This window comes from Chamaea fasciata, unplaced genomic scaffold (assembly GCF_029207755.1).
Source record: "Chamaea fasciata isolate MVZ Bird 193981 ecotype frontalis unplaced genomic scaffold, bChaFas1.0.hap1 SCAF_381, whole genome shotgun sequence".
In the NCBI taxonomy this organism is placed as follows: domain Eukaryota; kingdom Metazoa; phylum Chordata; class Aves; order Passeriformes; family Sylviidae; genus Chamaea; species Chamaea fasciata.
In genome coordinates this window covers 69,787-89,810 of record NW_027094466.1, presented here as the reverse complement: position 1 = coordinate 89,810, position 20,024 = coordinate 69,787, and the positions used below count along the sequence as shown (strand labels likewise).

General features: G+C 52.0%; 2 long non-coding RNA genes across 6 annotated transcripts; both read left to right on the top strand.

The window, feature by feature from the left end:
• The first annotated feature begins 8,624 nt into the window (after positions 1-8,624).
• Positions 8,625-13,598, top strand: LOC136305368 (uncharacterized). Of its 5 annotated transcripts, none has more exons than XR_010725293.1 (6): positions 8,625-9,277; positions 10,462-10,566; positions 10,863-10,968; positions 11,499-12,368; positions 12,994-13,174; positions 13,510-13,598. It is a non-coding gene; the product is annotated as an uncharacterized lncRNA (long non-coding RNA). The 5 variants fall into 5 exon arrangements; XR_010725295.1 differs by having other exon boundaries at positions 11,499-11,647; positions 12,259-12,368; positions 12,994-13,530; XR_010725292.1 differs by having other exon boundaries at positions 11,499-11,647; positions 11,945-12,368; positions 12,994-13,530.
• Positions 13,599-14,081: 483 nt separating this feature from the next.
• LOC136305369 (uncharacterized) lies at positions 14,082-16,516 on the top strand. Its single transcript, XR_010725296.1, has 3 exons — positions 14,082-14,122; positions 14,392-15,171; positions 15,744-16,516. It is a non-coding gene; the product is annotated as an uncharacterized lncRNA (long non-coding RNA).
• Positions 16,517-20,024: the final 3,508 nt, after the last annotated feature.

Below are 20,024 nucleotides of genomic sequence, written 5' to 3'. Positions count from 1 at the left end.
GGGAGATTTTGGGAAATTTTGGGGGGATTTTAGAGGCGTTTTTGGGGAGATTTTTTGGGGGGATTTTTAGGAGGATTTTTGGAGGATATTTGGTGGATTTTTGGGGGGATTTTGGGGGGGGGATTTTTGGGAGGATTTTTAGGAATTTTTGGGGAGGATTTTTGGAGGATTTTGATTGGAGTTTTGGGGCGAATTTGAGTATATTTTTGGGAATTCCGGGGGGGGGTGTTTCTCGGGGATTTTCCCGTGGATTTTGGGGAGGATTTTGGGGGGATTTTTGGGGGGATTCAGGGGGAATTTTGGGGGGGATTTTTTTTTTTATTTTTGGAGGATATTTTGCGGCATGTTTTGGGGAATTTTGGGGGGGATTTTTTGGGGATGTTTGAGGGGATTTTTGGGAGGATATTTTCGGGGATTTTTGGAGGGATTTTTTTTTTTTATTTTGGGGGAATTTTTGGGAGCATTTTTGGGGCGATTTTGGGGGATTTTTGGGAGGATTTTTTGTGGATATTTGGGGAATTTTGCAGGAATTTTTGGGGCATTTTTGGATGATTTTTGTGGGGATTTCGTGGATTTTGGGGTGGATTTCTGGGAGGAAATTTTGGGGAATTTGGGGGGGGATTTTGAAGAATATTTGTGAGGATTTTTGGGGGGCGATTTTGCGGGGGATTTTTGGGAGGATTTTTGGGCGGATATTTGGGGGATTTTTTGGAGCATTTTTGGGGGGATTTTGGGGGATGTTTAGGGAATTTTGGGGGCATTTTGGTGGCACTTTTGGGGGGGATCTTTATGGATTTTAGGGGGATTATTCGGGGGGTTTTTGGGGGTGATTTTGTGGGGTTCTGGAGGTACAATTGTGGAATTTTGGGTGGATTTTTCGGGGAGATTTTTGTGGAATTTTGGGGGGATTTTGGGAGATTTTGGGGAATTTTGGGGCGGATTTTAGAGGCGTTTTTGGGGAGATTTTTTGGGGGATTTTTAGGAGGATTTTTGGAGGATATTTGGTGGATATTTGGGGGGGATTTTTGCGATATTTTTTGTGGATTTTTTGATTATTTTGGGGGGATTTTTTGGAGGATATTTGGGGGATTTTGCAGGAATTTTTGGGAGGATTTTTGGGAGGATATTTTGGGGGATTTTTGGAGGGATTTTTTTGGATTTTGGGGGAATTTTGGGAAGCATTTTTGGGGCGATTTCTGGGGATTTTTTGGGAGGATTTTTGGAGGACATTTGGGGGATTTTGCAGGAATTTTTGGGGGATTTTGGGGGATGTTTGAAAGAATTTTGGGGGGCATTTTGGCGGGATTTTGGGGGGGAATTTTATGGACTTTCGGGGGAGTTTTTCGGGGATTTTGGGAGGGATTTTGGGGGGGATTTGGGGGATTGTGGAGGTACATTTGTTGATTTTGGGTGGACTTTTCGGGGAGATTTTTTGGGGATTTTTGGGGGGCATTTTTGCAGAATATTTGGGGGATTTGGGGAGGGTTTGGGAAGTTTGGGGGGGATTTTGGGGGAATGTTGGGGGGATTTGGAGGGATTTTTGGGAGGATTTTTGGGGGGGAATCGGGGGGATTTGGGGGGGAATTGTTGGGATTTTGGGGGAGTTTTGGGGGATTTTAGGGGAATTTTTGGGGGAGATTTGTGGGAATTTGGGGGGGGATTTGGGAGGATTTTTGGAACAGAGCCTGAACGAAAGGCTTTTTTGTTTCGGTCTGGTTGCTGGCAGGGCTCTCGCAGGTGTGCTCGGGGGTCTTTTGGGCCATTTATTCCGGAGGCTGTTCGCCAGGGCATTCCTGGGCACGTTCGTTTATGCCTCCGCTCCGCGCCGCCGCGCGGCAGTGCTGCCACCCTGTGGGCAGAGAGCGGTAGCGCAGCTGTCCCCCGGGCCGTGAGCTCGGGGCCGGCGCTGCCGCCCGCCCGCCCGCCCGCCCGCAGCTCGGGGCCAAAGGGAGGGCGAAAGGCGAGGAGCCGCCTTGGGGGGAAAGAAGCGGGACCTGGGCTCCTGCTGCGGGTGGAGGCGGCGCTCGGCGGCCTCGGGAGGGCTCCGCAGCGAACTCACCTCCCCTGGGGGCGCAGAGGAGCGCCCGGGGGGAGCGCGGGGATGGAAACAATCCTTGGGGAGCTCGGGCAGTGGGTTGGATTTTTTCGGTGGCGCTCTTGAATTTTCTTTGGAGGCTTTGAACTTTCTTTTGGATTTCAGCGTCTGGGAATGAGTCAGAGGGTGTGCAGAGGTCCCTAAAAAATCTGGGAGTTCTTTGGGATTTTGGGGGGCATTTTTTGGGGTATTTTGGTGGCATTTTGGGGGGGATTTTTATGGATTTTAGGGGGATTTTTCGGGGATGGAATGAGTCAGAGGGTGTGCAGAGGTCCCTAAAAAATCTGGGAGTTCTTTGGGATTTTGGGGGGCATTTTTTGGGGTATTTTAGTGGCATTTTGGGGGGGTCTTTATGGCTTTTAGGGGGATTTTTCGGGTTTTTTGGGGGGAATTTTGGGGGATTATTGGGGGGATTTTGTGGGATTGTGGAGGTACATTTGTGGAATTTTGGATGGATTTTTCGGGGAGGTTTTGGTGGGGTTTTGCTGGACTTTTGCGGGGATTTTTTGTGGAATTTAGGGGGATTTGGGGAGATTTTGGGGAATTTGGGGGGGATTTTAGAGGCGTTTTTGGGGAGATTTTTTGAGGATTTTAAGAGGATTTTTGGAGGGTATCTGGGGGATTTTGCAGGACTTTTTTGGGGGATTTTGGGGGGAATTTCGGGGGCATTTTTGGTGTAATTTTGGGGGGGGGTTTGGGAGGATTTTTTGGGGAATCTGGCGGGATTTTAGGGGGGGGATTTTTGCTGTAATTTTTGGAGGTGTTTTGGGGGGGAATTTTGAGGGGGATTTTTAGGAATTTTTTGGGAGGATTTTTGGGGATATTGATTGGATTTTTGGGGCGAATTTGGGGATATTTTTGGGGATTCCGGGAGGAAGTTTTCGGAGAACTTTCCGTGGAGTTTTGGGGAGGATTTTTGGGGATATTCTTGGGGATTTGGGGGGATTTCTTGGAGGATTTTCGGGGGGATTTTGCGATATTTTTTGTGGATTTTTTGATGGTTTTGGGGGAGTTTTTTGGAGGATATTTGGGGAATTTTGCAGTAATTTTTGGGGGGATTTGGGGGGATTTTTTGGGGGATTTTGAATGGATTTTTGGGGGGATTTTTGGGGGGGATTTTTGGGAGGATTTTTAGGAATTTTTGGGGAGGATTTTTGGAGGATTTTGATTGGAGTTTTGGGGCGAATTTGAGGATATTTTTGGGGATTCCGGGGGGGGTGTTTTTCGGGGATTTTCCGTGGATTTTTGGGGAGGATTTTGGGGGGATTTTTGGGGGATTCAGGGGGAATTTTGGGGGGGATTTTTTTTTATTTTTGGAGGATATTTTGCGGCATGTTTGGGGAATTTTGGGGGGGATTTTTTGGGGATGTTTGAGGGGATTTTTGGGAGGATATTTTCGGGGATTTTTGGAGGGATTTTTTTTTTATTTTGGGGGAATTTTTGGGAGCATTTTTGGGGCGATTTTGGGGGATTTTTGGGAGGATTTTTTGTGGATATTTGGGGAATTTTGCAGGAATTTTTGGGGGCATTTTTGGGATGATTTTTGTGGGGATTTCCTGGATTTTGGGGTGGATTTCTGGGAGGAAATTTTGGGGAATTTGGGGGGGGGATTTTGAAGAATATTTGGGAGGATTTTTGGGGCGATTTTCGGGGATATTTTTGGGAGGATTTTTGGAGGAGATTTGGGGGATTTTTTGGAGGATTTTGGGGGATTTATGGGGAATTTTGGGGAGGACTTGGGGGATTTTGGGGGATTTTTAGGGAATTTTGGGGGCATTTTGGTGGCATTTTGGGGAGATCTTTATGGATTTTAGGGGATTTTTCGGGGGGGGTTGGGGGGGATTTGGGTGGATTTTTGGGGAGATGTTGTGGGGTTGTGGAGGTACCATTGTGGAATTTTGGATGGATTTTTCGGGGAGATTTTGGATGGGGTTTTGCGGGATTTTGGGGGGGATTTTTGTGGAATATTGGGGGGATTTGGGGAGATTTTGGGGAATTTTCGGGGGAATTTTAGAGGTGTTTTTGGGGAGATTTTTTGGGGATTTTTGGGAGGATTTTTGGAGGATATCTGGGGGATTTTGCAGGAATTTTTGGGGGATTTTGGGAGATGTTTGAATAAATTTTGGGGGGGCATTTTGGCGGGATTGTTGGGGGGAATTTCATGGACTTTAGGGGGAGTTTTTCGGGTATTTTTGGGAGGGATTTTTGCGGCTTTTTTTGGGGGCATTTTTGTGGAATATTTGGGGGATTTGGGGGAGATTTTGGGGAGTTTTAGGGGGGATTTTTGGAGGTGTTTGGGGGGGGAATTTTGAGGGGGATTCTTTTGGGATTTATGGGGAATTTTGGGGAAATGTTTGGAGGATTTTTGGGGATTTTGCGGGATTTTTTGTGGTTTTTTTGCTGATTTTGGGGGGGATTTTGGGAGGATTTTTGGGGGGTTTTTCGATTGGATTTTTGCGGGGATTTTGTGGATTTTTGGGAGGATTTTTGGGGGGATTTTTTTAGGAGGATTTTGGGGGGATTTGGATTGGATTTTTGGGGCGATTTTTGGGGATGTTTTGGGGATTTTTGGTTGGATTTTGCGGGTTTTTTGATGGGATTTTTGGGGGGAATTTGGGGGGGGATTTTGGGGGTATTTTTGGATCAATTTTTAGAGGGATTTTTGGGGCGATTTAGGGGGATATTTTGGGGGATATTTTGGGGGGATTTTTTGGGGGATATTTGGGGGAGATTTTGCGAGATTTTTTGTGGATTTTTTGATGATTTTGGGGGGATTTTTTGGAGGATATTTGGGGAATTTTTCAGGAATATTTGGGGGGATTTGGGGGATTTTTGGGGGGATTTTGGGCCATAATTAGGGGGGGTTGGGGGAATTTGGGGGGATTTTTGGTGAAAATTTGGGGGGGGATTTTTTCGGGGATTTATGGGTAGGATTTTTAGAGGTGTTTTTGGGGAATTTTGGGGAATTTTGGGGGAGATTTTTAGGGAGATTTTTAGGGATTTTTTGGGAGGATTTTTGGGCGGATTTTTTGTGGGGATTTCGTGGATTTTGGGGTGGATTTTTTGGGGGAATTTTGGGGGGGATTTGGGGGGTATATTTGGATGAATTTTCAGAGGGATTTTTGGGGCGATTTTTGGGGATATTTTTGGGGATTTTGGGGGAAATTTTGGGACGATTTTTTGGGGGGATTTTGCGAGATTTTTTGTGGATTTTTTTATTATTTTGGGGGGATTTTTTGGAGGATATGTGGGGAATTTTGCAGGAATTTTTGGGGGGATTTGGCGGGATTTTGGGGACATACTTGGGGGGATTTTTTTGGGGAATTTGAAAGGATTTTTGGTGGGTTTTTTGGGGCGATTTTTGGGGATATTTTTGGGGATTTTGGGGGATTTTTTGAACGACATTTGGGGGTATTTTGCGAGATTTTTTGTGGATTTTTTGATGATTTTTGGGGGGATTTTGGGGGCATATTTGGGGGGATTTTTGGGGGGAATTTGAATGGATTTTTGGGGGGATTTTGGGGGGGGATTTTTTCGGGGATTTTTGGGAGGATTTTTAGAGGTGTTTTGGGGGAATTTTGGGGAATTTGGGGGGAGATTTTGAGGGGGATTTTCAGGAATTTTTTGGGAGGATTTTTGGGGGGTTTTGATTGGATTTTTGGGGCGAATTTGAGGATATTTTTGGCGGTTCCGGGGGGGTGTTTTTCGGGGATTTTCCCGTGGATTTTTGGGGAGGATTTTGGGGGGATTTTTGGGGGATTCAGGGGGAATTTTGGGTGGGATTTTTTTTGATTTTTGGAGGATATTTTGCGGCATGTTTGGGGAATTTGGGGGGGGGATTTTTTGGGGATTTTGGAGGGGATTTTTGGGAGGATATTTTCGGGGATTTTTGGAGGGATTTTTTTTTGATTTTGGGGGAATTTTGGGGAGAATTTTTGGGGCGATTTTTGGGTATTTTTGGGAGGACCTTTATGGGGATTTCGTGGATTTTGGGGTGGATTTTTGGGAGGAAATTTTGAGGGATTTTTGAGAGGATTTTTGGGGGGATTTTGAGGGCTGTTTTGGGGGGAATTTTGGGGAATTTTTTGGAGGATTTTTGGGGGGATTTTGCGAGATTTTTTGTGGATTTTTTAATAATTTTGGGAGATTTTTGGGCGGATTTTTGCGGGGACTTTTTGGGGGTTTTGGAGGATATTTGGGGTGTATTTTTATGTAATTATTAGGGCGATTATGGGGGCATTTGGGGGGGGATTTTCAGGGGAAATTTGGGGTTATTTGGGGGCGATTTTTTCGGGGATTTTTCCGTGGAGTTTTAAGGGGATTTTGATGGGATTTTTTGGGCGATTTTTGGGGATATTTTTGGGGAGTGTTTGGGGTTTTATGTGGGGATTTTTGTCGGGATTTTGGGGGGGATTTTGACTGGATTTTGGGGGCGATTTTCGGATATATTTTTTCAGGATTTTGGGGGGATTTTGTGGGGGTTTGATTGGATTTTTGGCGGGATTTTTGTGAGGATTTTTTTGGGATTTTTGTGAGGAGTTTTTCGGGGATTTTTTTGGGATTTTTTGTGGATTTTTAGGGGATTTCGGGGAGGAACTTAGGGGAGTTTGGGGGGGGGGATTTTGGGAGATTTTTGCGGGATTTTTTGTGGATTTTGGAAGGCGTATTTGGGGAAGTTTTGGTGGCATTTTTGGGGGGATTTTTAGGAGGATGTTTGGAGGATATTTGGGGAAATTTGCAGGAATTTTGGGGGGGGATTTTGGGGCATTTCTGGGGAATTTTGGGTGGATTTTGGGGCAATGTTGGGGGGATTTTGGGGGATTTTTGGGAGGATTTTTGGGGGGGAATCGGGGGGAGTTGGGGGGGAATTGTTGGTATTTGGGGGAGTTTGGGGGGATTTTAGGGGGAATTTTGGGGGATATTTGTGTAAATTTGGGGGGATTCGGGGGGATTTTTGGAATAGAGCCTGAACGAAAGGCTTTTTTGTTTCGGTCTGGTTGCTGGCAGGGCTCTCGCAGGTGTGCTCGGGGGTCTTTTGGGCCATTTATTCCGGAGGCTGTTCGCCAGGGCATTCCTGGGCACGTTCGTTTATGGCTCCGCTCCGCGCCGCCGCGCGGCAGTGCTGCCACCCTGTGGGCAGAGAGCGGTAGTGCAGCTGTCCCCCTCCGCCCGTCCCGCCTGATCTGTGTGGCAATGCTGCCACCCTGTGGGCAAAGAGCGGTAGTGCAGCTGTCCCCCGTGCCCGTCCCTCATGATCTGTGCGGCAATGCTGCCACCCTGTGGGCAGAGAGCGGTAGTGCAGCTGTCCCCCTCCGCCCGTCCCGCCTGATCTGTGCGGCAATGCTGCCACCCTGTGGGCAAAGAGCGGTAGTGCAGCTGTCCCCCCCGCCCGTCCCCGAGGCGCGTGGCAGCCCCGCACTGTGAGCTCGGGGGCGGCGCTGCCGCCCGCCCGCAGCTCGGGGCCAAAAGGGAGGGAAAAAGGCAAGGAGCCCGGGCGCGTGGCAGCCGGCTGCCTGCGCGCGCCACCCGGACCCCGGAGCCGTCCGGGCGCGATTTTCCGCGGCGTTTGCGGGTGTGCGGACGCGGGATGGGGGCGCAGCGGCGCCGCGGGCGGGTTCGGGTTTTTTATTCACTCAGGTGACTGGGTGAGCAGCCGGCGCGGGGGGCCTGACCAGTGCCAACACGAAAGATGGCGGACTGACCGGAAGTGGCTTCACCCTCAACCAACATGGCGGCGAGGAAGGGCGGAAGTCGCGTCCTTCCCCTCCCAAGCTGGCGGCTCGGCGCGACGCGCTTGACCTTCCAAAGACGGCGGCAAAAAGAGCGGGGAAAACGGCAAGGACGGGGTGGGCGGGGGCGCCTGCCCGGCTGCCTTCGCCCTGCCCTGACCACGGCGCCGCCCGGCCGCGATTTTCCGCGGCGTGTCCGGGTGCGCGGCCACGGGCTGTGGGCTCGGCGGCGCCGCGGGCGGGCGGGCGGGAGCCGGGCCCGCGCCGGCAGGCAGCGGCGGCGGCGCCTCTCTCTGCCGAGGTCCCGCCGCGCCCGCCGTGCCGGCCGCCCGTCTCGCTCCGCACGTTCCCGCCGCTCTCCGCCGCGCCCACACGCCACCCCCCGCGGCCCTCCGGCCCGGGGAAATGGAGGGAAATACAAAAGCCTTAGGGCAGAAGAAGTCGGCCGAGCCGGCCCGAGCCGTGCCCGTCCCGCAGCCGGCAGCAGGAGGCGGCTGCTCTCTGACTCAAAGCTCAGCGCGGCGGAGGTAAGCGCGGGGCTTTCGGCGGGGGCGGCGGGGAGGACGCCCCGGTTGTCCGGGCAGGGCTTCCCGGGGACGGTGTCAGCTCCCCGCAGCTCTGGCTGAGGGCTGCACCGAGTCCGGGCTGAGCCAGCTGGGAGCGGGCTCTGCTGGTCACGTCCCCGGGAGCCGCTGCCGCCGCCGGAGAGGACGCGCAGCAACCTTGTGCCGTCTGTGCGTGCAAGGTTTTCATGGGCTTTGTGGCGAATGTGGTGTTTGGGACCGGGAGCGCTGGGTGCCCTGGGTGGGGATGTCCTTGAAGTAGCCAAGCTGAGCACTGGCTGAGATTTCCAAGCCTGGAATTCTTGAAACAATGTTTAAATAGTTTACCTTCAAAGCAATGTTTAAATAGTTTACCGTCGAGTTGAGGCAGTAGATCAAGTCGATTTGTTAGAGTGGCAGAAATGGTTTTTTGCCTGGAAGTGTGTTGGTATAAGCAAGCCTCCGTCGTGTCAGAATGAATTGGTTTTCCTTCTTTTGGCTTTTTTCTTTCTGGGTTGTAGAGCACTGGGGAGACTGTTTGGGATAAAGAACTGAAAGGCACAAGGGAAGCTGCACGTTCCCCGGGGAATGCTTTAGGCACCTGCGGCTCCTGAAGCGCACCGAGAATCCCAGCTCCCACAGAAAACCTTCCGAAGCTGGAAGGGACAGACAAGACAATTCCAAGAATGGTGTGGGAAGCACTTTCTCCCAGGCGTGGACAGTGCTGAGATCGGAATGACTTCACAATATTCCTTGTGCCTCTCCTGTTGCCAGCCCAGGACTAAGTCGGTGTTCCCTGAGTGGCTGCAGTTCCCTGCCCGTGGAGGGAGGCAGCCTGTGCTGGAGAGCGGGAGAAAGGTCCCTGCTGCATGCTGTGTCCTCGGTGGGCAGAGAACTCTGACCTTAGCCAGGTGGGTTGGTGAGGATTGAATCAATCCTGCCTCCTTTTGAACGAGTTGTTTTAATGAGCCATCAGCAGGGGATGCTTTTAGCCGGCTTTCGTTCAGTTTCTTTTTCACAGGTTTCTGGTTGTTTTCATCATGAAATTATACCAAACCCTTAAGTTCGCTAAATGAACCCTGAAAAGGTTCAAGAAACCAATCCCAAGAGAATTGGGCCTTGGATAGCTGGGATCTCACAGCCCTTTGGGGCCACGTTGGGTTCACCCCCTGATTTTGGTGTGCAGAGAAACTCTCAAGTTAAGGCTTATCAAAAGAAATGGACCAGTTCTCATAAAAATCAGCTTTCCAAACCTTGAATTAAGATCAGAAATGATGGCAATGCCCTTGGCATAAAACCACCTGTGAAGCCAAGCAGGCTTAAAATGCCTGTAGGCAGGAAATCCAAGAGAAATGGCTGCTGGCTCCTGGCATCCTGGGCTTGCCAGGCAACCTTCAGGTCGGAGGAGCCCTCTGAGATGGCAGTGCCAACCATTCCCCCGGTGCCACCCTGTCCCATGTCCCCAGGTGCCACGTCCGCACAGCTTTTGATCCCTCCAGAGACGGGGCCTCCACCACTGCCCTGGGCAGCTGTGCCAGGGCTGGACAGCCCTCCCACCATCAGACTTCCCAATATTTGGCCTGATTTGCCCTGGGATCACGGGAGGCCGTTTCCTCGCCCTGGGTCTTACAGTAGCTGCCCTAAGCAGCCATGATTCCAACATGAGAGCGGCTGGCTTCCTTATGACCCCATCTGGAAGGGGCTTGCTTTCGAGAGATGAGCCAGGTAAGGCTCAGCTCGGTTGCCAGTTTGGCAGGTGAGAGCTTGTAGCTCATGGACGTGTCTGGGAGAGGTGTTGCCTCGCTCATCCACCTGCATGCACGTGGTGAGACAGCTAAAAGAAGATTTCCATCCTCTCTCCCTTGTTTCTCCTCTACTGCTTTGTGTTGCCACCTGTTACAATCCATGGACAGAGAAAGTGGGAAATGTGTTTTAGAAATTCTTGGGAATTTTGCTTGTAGGAACGGAAATCCTGAGAGAACTGATATTTGACCTGCCTGGCCTATGAAATGTCCCAGAAGCTGGTTCATGTATCCATGCTCCTGTTGTGTTCATCTGGGCTGTAGTTCAGGCTTTTCTCCCTGGGCTCTTGCAGTTGCTGTGTCTCTGGGATGCGGTGCAGAATGGAATCAGGCGGCCACACCTCAGGTTCACCTTCTCCCTGACCCTGCTCGTGTGGCACAGCAGATCCTGAAGCCAGGTACTGGAACTTCCTGCGTGTGTCACTGCTGGGGTGAAAAGCAGAGCCCTGGGGAATGGTGATCTCCCCACCTGCTTTGTGCTCAGACACTCTTGACTGAGCTTTTCATTCTGGGGAAGAGAAGGGGAGGGGTGGCCAGCAACACGCTGAGCCTCAGAGCAAAGGCCTTCTGCAGTTCCTGCGCTGTTCTCCCAGCTTGGAACACTGCACAGTACAGCTTCCATTCATTATTGTCCGTGCTTGTGGATTGGGAAGGTTGTCCTCCTCCACGATGCCCCACCTTTTTCTCTTCACAGAGGAGCACATGTACCTCAAGGGAGACAGATTCCTTCCGTCACATCAGTACTCGGACCTGAGGAAAGTACCAGTTTTTTCCAGCTTTTCTTCAGTATTGATTTGGAGGTAAGAGTCCCGCTTTCTCGATCCAGGAATTCTTGAGAAATGTATAGAAAAAAGCCATAAAAATACAATGAACTCTCATTCTCCCATGGGTGGTTAATTAGAGGCATCTTTCTTTTGTTTCCTCTTGGGGTTAAAACTGCCATGTCTGTGGGGACTGCGTTGGTTTTTAGTGCTAAGGCGCAACGACTTGCGCTGCGTATTGCTCTGCGAGCACGACAAACAGAATGTTCTGCCCCAGCGAGCTGACATTCATCTCTGAGTTTCGATTAGTAATGTTAGAGTCGCACTGAAGTGTCTTGGGAACGGCAACCTCTACGATTCCATTTGCACTGCATGTTTGGGCTGCAGGCTGACTGTTCCTGATGGATGTTAGGGATGAAATTCGATAGGAATGGAAATGGACAGGTCCAGAAGAAGCTGTGGTCAGGCCTGAGCTGGCACTCCCAGGGAACCAGAGTTTTGTGCTCTTAGGAGCAGGTATTCTTTGGCAACGTCTAAATGTCTGATGATGGTATTTCTGTGCCTTCCAGTACAAAGCAGAGCCTGCGAGTGGATCCTCAGATGTCCTGGGGAAGGGCTTCGTGGCAAACGTTGCTGTGGGCTTTATGACTGCCAGAGGATTTTCCAGGTCATTCTCTCCTTTTCAACAGTCTCTTGTGTGATGAGGGCTCGCTCCCAGGTAAGAATTTGGAAAGAAAGCACCAAAAAACCCCAAAGTACAGAAGTCTGCATGGCTTTGAGATCTCAAGGCCAAAGCAAAAAGGAGCAGCTGACTCTGCCTTTGCCTTCTTGAAAACCTGTTCCTTGTTGATTTTGTGTCCGTGTGGAGGGGGAGATAATTGCTTGTGTCCAAACCGGTCGCAGCCTTGTCCCCTGAAACTGGAACAGGTTGCTGCCATCACGGAGCCTCACGTGGGCACCGTGCCTTTGTGCCTGCTGTCAGGGCCTTTTCTCTTTCGGGGGTCTCCATCCACAGGCAGCACGTTTGTTACCTGAACTGCGCTTCAGCGGGAGGGAAGCTCACGTGCCGGGAGCTCTCGGCTTCGGCAGCGTCCGCCCTGAGCGGTTCGGGTATCGAAGCCTTGGACAAAAGAACAAAATCCTCTCACTGCCTGAAGACTCCTCGTGAGAGTAGCTTTGAACGGAGAGCGTCTTTCCTTCCCTGGAGTCGCTGAGAGCAGCTGGTGTTCGTGTCACCTTGAAGCTGATCAGATGCCGGTCCGATTGCTAATTCTGAGTTCGATCGTTCGATCTTGACCGTAGAAGAACAGGTCCTATTTTCTGTTTCAGAGCGGTATTCTGGAGATATTCCAAAGCGCTGCCCGTGCCAGCAAAGCTGCCTGTGAGCTGATCCGGGATCACGGCCTCCTCCCGTGGGTCCCGCACAGCTGAGAGCAAAGGTGAGCAGAGAAGTACAGGAGAAACGGGAACAATTTTGCTGCCCACGGTAGAATAACTGTGTGAGTGAGTATGAAAACAAGGGCGACAGGCAGGGAGGCGGGGGCACCGAGGGCCGGACGGGCAGAACTCGCTGAACTCTGAGGTGTCCCTTGGGGTTTCGAAAACAGAATCGAGATGCTTTCAGGTTGTGATAGGAGGGGGATGATGCTGGGGGGGCTTCGTGGTTTGGAAAACACTTGCTGGAAAAACTGAGAAAGCCAACTGGCACCTGGAATCGGTGTCTCTACCTTTTGAGTTTCAAACAGCCTCAGATCCCGTCCTGTCACGGGACCTGCCGCACGGGAAGTGGCACAGCAATGGCTTTGAGTTGTCTAGAACATTCCTCCCCCCTTGCCTCTCCCTCAGGTACGTTTGCATCCGGCAGAAATCTCTTCTGCGCAGAGCGCCCTGACAGGCTCAGGCAGGTGCCCCAAAAGTGCCCTGGAATAGGGTCCCCTGTCTAGGTGATGGACCAGCTGCTGGCGAGGATCTGCCTTCCCAAAGTGGTTCTCTGTTTTGTTTTCTTGTTGGTTGGTTGGTTTCGTTGGGCTTGTTAATTTCGTTTTGTTTTGTTTTGTTTCTCAGGTTTCTGAAAAGCAAGGGGATCAGTCAGATGACTTCCTTACTCCATACTCTGTGGCTAAGAAAAGAGACAAAACAAGAATCAATCCCAGGAGAAGAGACAAAACAAGAATCAATCCCTCCTCCCTATTCAGCTTGTAAATGAGTTTCTGTATGTTTTGGCCCCCTTCATCAAACATATTGGGTAAGTCTTTGTTTTGTTTTTTGTTTTGGTCAGTTTGCATTTCATCCTCTGTCCAGTTTGACCTTTATTAAGGCCAGGAGGATTTCTTTGTCTCTGGTTGATGAATGGCTTTTTTCACCTTCAGTTTGCGTGTCGAGTAGTGAATTTGGACGAGATTTCTCTGACAGGAGGATTTAGGTGTTTGAAGACATGGGGAAAGAAAGTAAAGTGTGATGCACAGCTGCTGTCAAGTCCTAGGTCCTTCATTTCTGGCCCTTGCCACAGTAAGGCTTAGAAACTGTACTCATTAATTAGCACGCAGGAAAACACGTGGCACTTGTGTTTCCTCTTGGCAGGACTAACGTAGATCTGGCCAGGCTGACCGAGTTCTTCGGCCCCCTCAGCTCTGTGCAGGAACACCGTGCTGTTGCTGCTGAGGCTTTTAGGGGGATGAGGTGAATGACAGCGTCCTCTCCAGCAGGGAGCTGCTGCTCCTGCTGCTCCTGCTGCTCCTGCTGCTCCTGCTGCTCCTGCTGCTGCTGCTCCTGCTGCTCTTGCTGCTGCTCCTGCTGCTCCTGCTGCTCCTGCTGCTGCTCCTGCTGCTCCTGCTGCTCCTGCTGCTGCTCCTGCTGCTCCTGCTGCTCCTGCTGATCCTGCTGCTCCTGCTGCTGCTCCTGCTGCTGCTCCTGGTGCTCCTGCTGCTCCTGCTGCTGCTCCTGCTGCTCCTGCTGCTCCTGCTGCTGCTCCTGCTGCTCCTGCTGCTCCTGCTGCTGCTCCTGCTGCTCCTGCTGCTCCTGCTGCTCCTGCTGATCCTGCTGATCCTGCTGCTGCTCCTGCTGCTCCTGCTGCTGCTCCTGCTGCTCCTGCTCCTGCTGCTGCTGCACAAGTGGAGCCTTGTCAGCGAAGACCTGCATCTGCAGGAGGCCCCGCAGGCCCTGGCTGGGAAGTGCCAAAACAAAGAAGTGATCAGTAAGTGCTGAACTGCTTCCAGGAGGGCGTATTTTGTTGCAGCCATTACAGACCAACAGTCCAAGTGAGGCCAACTGCTCTGGAAACAGTACTAATGCCTTCTGCCAGCCTGATGGAGCTTGAGGGAGGAGGAAAGGAAATGGCAAGGCATTTTTCAGGTCTTCCTTGGGGTGAATTCTAAGCTTAGCACAATTGGGAAGCTTTGAGGAAACACAGTTTAAAAAGGGGAAGAGCTGTAAAATGGAACTTAGTTGCCAATCTCATGTCAGGTTCTGAAAAATGGTCTTCTTGAATCAAATCTCAGAAGAAATAAGCGGTGCCTGGAGGCTCTGTGCTCGAAGGTTTGAATGATTCTGAGTGTGGATGGGGATCTGAAAGTCACGTGTAAGTAAAACCAAAAAACACATCAAGCAAGCAAAACTGCAATAGTTGACTTTTCTTGTTGTCATCGTTTTGGAAGAAAGGAAAAATATGGGGCGAGAGGTGAGAGCAGGATCTGCAAAATCTCGGAGTTCTCCGCGTCTCCCTGAGGCTGAAGCCGTGTTTGCTGTCAACGATGGCAGAGTGGAAGATGCTAAAGACTGAAAACTTGGGGTTTTCCCCCTGAATCCCAAGGCTCTGTCAGCAGCTGTGCCCTGTCTATCTCTTCAAGGAGTTTCCGGGTTTAGGAAGGCTTTTCCGTTCTTCCGCATTTCTCTAGAACTCCACTCCAAAAGAACGGTGCTGTGTCCGTGTGGTGTTGGTGACTCTGTGTGAGTTGTTGTATTAAAGCCAATCGTTGGTAAGGGTTCTGAGCCTGCCTTGGAGAGCCCTTGGAGGTGGCAGCTCTTCTTTAATTTCCCTTGGTTCCTTTCATGCCTTTCAGTGATTTCTGCGAGGTGCACTGCAGTCTGCCTGAAGCCAGCACATCCTGTCCGTGTTTGAACTTGACTCCTGTTGTTTTTCCTCTTGCAGGCAGTTGGCAAAAAGAGGAGAGAGCCAGTAGGAAGTGAAGCCCCTGGAAGGCCTCATCCCAGTCCAAGGTTCCCACTTTTCTCTCTGACTCCTGGGTAATTACCTGGCCAGAACTGGACACAGACTGTCCCTTTGATTTCCTGCCTTTTCCAAGAAATCCTTGCTGTCAGCCGGAGTGTGTTCCTGGTCTCCTCGTCCTCCTCCTCCTCCTCCTCCTCGTCCTCCTCCTCCTCCTCCTCCTCCTCCTCCTCCTCCTCCTCCTCCTCCTCCTCCTCCTCCTCCTCCTCTTTTTGCCAAGGTGAATTTTGGTTATTGCAGGAATTGTGGCTCTTTTGTTCCACTGAAACTTGCCAACTCTGCTGAGGGTTTCCGGTGTCAAATCCAAGTGCGATTGGAGTTTCTTTGCATTGTTACTCCCACAAAATAGAGGGATTATTCGGTCCATTCCTATGGGATAGGAGTGGCTTGACCTTTTTAATTCTCCCTTCCCTTGAAAATGAGAGCAGAGGCAGCAGATTTGAAATCGTCGTTCCACGAACCCCACCGGTTTCCTGGCTGGCGGGAAAGTTTTCCACGTTAGAAATTGCTGAGCTTGTCTCTCAGGCAAGCTGGGATGTAGGTGTTATTCCTTCCTTTTATTTGATGGTTTTCCTCTCTCTGATTTTAGGAAGGGAACGTTTCTAGCCAGTGCCAATTTTCCATCCGAACTGGAAGTTTTGGACGTGGTGGGGCACATTTCCAAGGAAAGGGACCCAATTCACGTTAGTAAATGAGGAATTGTTCAGCACCGTGTCCACAGAGTTTTGGGAATTCCCAGGAAAACTTGCCAAGTGTTTGTTTAATTGCCGGGATTCATCTCTTTGTGAAGTTCAATTCGCTGCGTTTTCAGTTCCATGAATGCCATTAAAAGCTGAATGCCGGCCTGATTGCTGTTCCTTGGACACACGGGGCTGGTTCTTTCCTGCCTTGCCGAGGGCAGAGCTGCTTGTGTTGAATTTTGGGTTGGGCTTAGGGGAAGCGAACGGAAAAACCCCACCAAATAAAGCCCCCACGACCCCCCGGCCCCCCCAGCAGACATACAGCAGACAGGGAGAAAGAGAAAATACGCCAATGGGATTGGAATGGAGATGGGAATTGGACCCCTTAGGAAACCAGGCGCCTTGAATTCTAATGAACTGTGTTTGTGATGTGTTAGGGGAAGGAATTCGTCTGGTTTGAACCATCATTTCAAATGTGACCAAATAAACACGGATTGAAGAAAACGACAGGATTTGGGGGCATTTTTCTGGATTATAGGGGAATTTCTTTGGGGATTTTTGGGGGGAGTTTGTGGGAGTGTGGAGGTATATTTGTGGATTTTTGGAGGCTTTTTTGGGGAGATGTTGGGGGGGTTTTGCGGGATTTTTGGGAGGATTTTTGGGGAATTTTGCGAGATTTTTTGATGATTTTAGGGGCAATTTTTGGGATGATTTATTGTGGATATTTGGGGAATTTTGCAGGAATTTTGGGAGGATTTTTTTTGGGATTTTTGGGGGGATTTTTATGGATTTTAGGGGGATTTGTCGGGGATTTTTGGGGGAGTTTTGGCAGGATTTTGGGGGGATTTTTGGGGGCATTTTTGGTGTAATTTTGGGAGGTTTTTGGGAGGATTTTTGGGGGAACCTGGCGGGATTTTTTGGAGGATTTTTGGGGGGGATTTTTGGAGGTGTTTTGGGGGGGAATTTTGGGGAATTTTAGGGGAGATTTTTAGGGGGATTTTTAGGAATTTTTTGGGGAGGATTTTTGGGGGATTTTGATTGGATTTTTGGGGCGAATTTGGGGATATTTTTGGGGATTCCCGGGGGGTGTTTTTCGAGGATCTTTCTGTGGATTTTTAGGGAGGATTTTGGGGGGATTCTTGGGGGATTTAGGGGGAATTTGGGGGAGGATTTTTTTTTAATTTTTGGATGATATTTTGCAGCATGTTTGGAGAATTTTGGGGGGGATTTTTGGGGGATTTTGGGGGGGATTTTTGGGAGGATATTTTCGGGGATTTTTGGGGCGATTTTTGGGGATTTTTGAGAGGATTTTTTGTGGATATTTGGGGAATTTTGCAGGAATATTTGGGAGGATTTTTGAGGAGATTTTTGTGGGGATTTCGTGGATTTTGTGGTGGATTTTTGGGAGGAAATTTTGGGGAATTTTGGGGGGGATTTTGGGGAAGTTTTTGGGGATTTTTAGGAGGATATTTGGGGGATTTTTTGGAGGATTTTTGGGGGGATTTTTTGGGAGGATTTATGGGGAGCCGTGCGGCAATGCTGCCACCCTGTGGGCAAAGAGCGGTAGTGCAGCTGTCCCGTCCCGCCCGTCCCGCCTGATCTGTGCGGCAATGCTGCCACCCTGTGGGCAAAGAGCGGTAGTGCAGCTGTCCCCCGTGCCCGTCCCGCCTGATCTGTGCGGCAATGCTGCCACCGTGTGGGCAAAGAGCGGTAGTGCAGCTGTCCCCCCCGCCCGTCCCCGACGCGCGTGGCAGCCCCGCATTGTGAGCTCGGGGGCGGCGCTGCCGCCCGCCCGCCCGCAGCTCAGGGCCGAAAGGGAGGGAAAAAGGCAAGGAGCCCGGGCGCGTGGCAGCCGGCTGCCTGCGCGCGCCACCCGGACCCCGGAGCCGTCCGGGCGCGATTTTCCGCGGCGTTTGCGGGTGTGCGGACACGGGATGGGGGCGCAGCGGCGCCGCGGGCGGCAGTCCATTGAGTCAGGCGCTTGTGGGAGGAGCCGAGGGGGCATTTTAGTGGGTTCCACTACCAAGATGGCGGCAAGAAGCGAGGCGCCTGACCTTCTAAAAAAGGCGGCCAAAAGGGCGGGGAAAAATAAGGACCCTATATGCGTTTAGTCAGATGCCTGCACAAAAACCCCGACTACGGCGCCACCCGCGCGCAATTTTCCGCGGCGTCTCCAGGTGTGCGGACACCGGCCGTGTCCTCAGTCGCGCCGCGTCCGCGTTCGGATTCGTGGATTTAGTCAGGCGTCTGTGTAAACACCTGCCGGGGGCCTATGCCGAGCCGCAAAGAACATGGCGGCCGGGACGGAAGTGGCCTCAGCCGCAACAAAGATGGCGGCAAGCAGAAGCGGAAGTCACGCGACGCCCCTCACAAAATGGCGCCGAGGCGGGAGGCGGCTGACCTTCCAAAATGGGCGGCCAAAAGGGCGGGAAAAAATAAGGACCCTATAGGCGTTTAGCCAGACGCCTGCACGAAACCCCGACTACGGCGCCGCCGGGACGCAATTTTCCGCGGCGTTTCCAGGTGTGCCGACACGGGCCGTGTGCTGAGTCGCGCCGCGATTGCGTTCGAATTCGTGGATTTAGTCAGGCGTCTGTGTAAACACCTGCCGGGGGCCTATGCCGAGCCGCAAAGAACATGGCGGCCGGGACGGAAGTGGCCTCAGCCACAACAAAGATGGCGGCAATGAAAAGCGTAAGTCACGCGACGCCCCTCACAAAATGGCGCCCAGGCGCGAGGCGCCCGACCTTCCAAAAAGGGCGGCCAAAAGGGCGGGAAAAATAAGGACCCTATAGGCGTTTACCCAGATGCCTGCACAAAAACCCCGACTACGGCGCCGCCCGGGCGCAATTTTCCGCGGCGTCTCCAGGTGTGGGGACACCGACCGTGTGCTCAGCCGCGCCGCGTTTGCTTTTAAATTCGTGGATTTAGTCAGGCGTCTGTGTAAACACCTGCCGGGGCCTATGTCGAGCCGCAAAAAAGATGCCGGCGGGACCGGAAGTGGCCTCAGACGCAACCAAGATGGCGGCAAGGAAGGGCGGAAGGCTCGTGGGGCTCGTCGCGGCCGAAAATCGCCGAGTGCAGCTCACACCCTGCAATGGCAAAAGCTGTTTTATTAAAACTCAGCCGAGAATTTTCCTCTTATTTCCAGGTCACAGGATATACTGAGGCTGAGAGGGATCCTAAAATCTGACTCTCAAGCGGACGGACCGTTTGAGAATCGAACTCAGCACCTTGGCATTACCCGGACTCTGCTCCAAGCAGCTGAACCAATCTCTGCATTATGGGGATGGACCTCCATAGGATGGCAACGCTTGGCCCCACTAAGGTAAGTGCAGTGCCGCCTTCTCTGCCAAAGCTGCTTCACACACCAGCCCCTGGAATGGCTCGAGGGCAGAAGTGGCTGGCAGCTCACGACAGCACAAAGCTCTTCCAGTGACGCTGATTTCCTGTCCTTTCCAGGATTTACCCAGCAGCTGCCGTAAAAGTACTCACACAAAGTCTCTTTCCGGGCGGAAAGGAGCAGGACAAGTCCTGAGGCTTCCCTTCTTCCACGGCCAAAGCTCTGCAGAGAGGCAGGGCCGGTCCCACCCGCACAGGGGCGTTTCCTGCAGGTGAGTGTTGCCGGGCCAAAATGATGGCAGCTGCTGAGGCCGGGGCTGCTTTTCTGGCCGGAGGCCTCGGTGCCCCCCCGTGCCGCCTGCAGTGTCCCTCGGGGTTTCCTGCAGGTGTCCCGGGTGCCCGGAGGCGCAGGGAGGAAGGAGGCCGGCAGCCCCAGCGGGGCCAGCAGCCCTGGGATGATGTGCAGGGAGGAGCTGTGCCTGCGGGGCCCCGCCCGTGGCAGCGGCGGCCAAACGCAGGGCCCGGGGCCGGGCTCGGGGCTGGCACGGACACGGCCCCGGGGCTGCCGCGGCTCCTCGGCCAGGGGCTGCTCCCGCCGGGCACGGGGAGATGCTGCAGCCCAGACAGAGGCACCCACAGCCCAAGAGCTCCCCGGGGAACAGCTGGCATTGCCCGGGAACGGCGGCTCGGGCTGTCTGCAGAGGGGCTCAGACAGCAATTCCCACCTCCCGGAGCTCCCACACAGTTGCCAGGGATGTCCTGGCCACCCCAAATCCCCTCCCTTTCAGCCTGAGGACATCACCCGTCGGCAGCATTAAAGCCAAGGCGCTCCTCCCTCACAGAAATTA